This window comes from Marmota flaviventris, chromosome 4 (genome assembly GCF_047511675.1).
Source record: "Marmota flaviventris isolate mMarFla1 chromosome 4, mMarFla1.hap1, whole genome shotgun sequence".
Classification (NCBI taxonomy): domain Eukaryota; kingdom Metazoa; phylum Chordata; class Mammalia; order Rodentia; family Sciuridae; genus Marmota; species Marmota flaviventris.
Genome location: NC_092501.1, coordinates 93,112,887 through 93,114,075, shown reverse-complemented (window position 1 = coordinate 93,114,075; position 1,189 = coordinate 93,112,887). Strand labels below are relative to the sequence as shown.

Here is a 1,189-nt window from a genome sequence, read left to right as displayed (position 1 = left end):
GGGCAAAAGTAGATTTTTATTAATAAAAATAATATGAAAGTCACCTCTGGTGACTTCCAAAGTGGTATTTTAAGTGACTTGTACAGAAAGAGGGAGAGAAAGTGCATAAGAATTTATAACATGCTGACCTTAGGGCTCTTAGCTGGCGGCCACTGGAATCACTGTTGAGTTTGGTGTTTCACGGGAGGAAGACTCCCATATGAAGGCACTAAGCACAACCCCGGTAAAATGTTTATAGGTGATCTGAGCTGGCAGACCTCACCAGATAGCTTTATAGACTATTTTAGCAAATTTGGAGAAATTAGAGAATGTATGGTCATGAGAGATGCCACTACAAAATGCTTCAGAGGCCTTAGTTATGCCAGTTAACAGATCCACCAAATGTAGATAAAGTATTATGTCTGCCCCACTATGAGTTAGATTCCAAGATGACTGACCCCAAACTTGCATTTCCTCACAGAGTGCAATCCAAGATGATGACAACAACAAAGAAAGTATTTTTAGGCAGATTAACTGTGAACACAGTAGTGGAAGATGTAAAGCAATATTTTGAGTAGTTTGGCAAGGTGGAAGATGCAATGCTCGTGTTTGATAAATCCACCAACAGGCGCAGAGGGTTTGGCTTCATCACTTTGGAGAATGAATATGTTGTGGAGAAAGTTTGTGAGATTCATTTCTGTAAGATCCATAATAAAATGGTAGAACACAAGAAAAGTCCACCAAAAGAAGCCATGTTGTTCCCACCTGGGACAAGAGACTGGGCAGGGAACTGCCTTACACCATGGATGTGTTGCTACTCCTCCTAGGCTTGAAGGGCTACCCCAGCTTTATGGAAACTTAGAGTTGAGGCTACCCTGGACTTGCTCTTTGCTTCAGCTATCAGTTCCCTGAATATTTGCTGATGTCACCAGACATAATTTTTATCAACTAACTCTTAGGAGAGTCATAGCAAATTGGGTTTTATCACCATTTCTAGAGAAAGAATGCAGTCTGGGCCTGGGTCACCCCTGCTGTTGCTGAAACACTGTCCCTACTGCCTGTTTGAAAATTTATTTTTCCTGTATTTAATTCTTAGAAAAGATCTCATTCCTTCACTCTATTTTTAAAACTTATTCTCTAGTCCCTTCCCATTTGCATCTGTATGCATTTTTACCAACTCCACCCCCAGCTCCCCAGAATGTAATGAGGC

The 1,189-nt window shown here is 41.0% G+C and overlaps 1 pseudogene; it reads left to right on the top strand.

Annotated features, from left to right (window-relative positions):
• The first annotated feature begins 228 nt into the window (after positions 1 to 228).
• On the top strand, positions 229 to 931 carry LOC114097571 (RNA-binding protein Musashi homolog 2-like; annotated as a pseudogene).
• Positions 932 to 1,189: the final 258 nt, after the last annotated feature.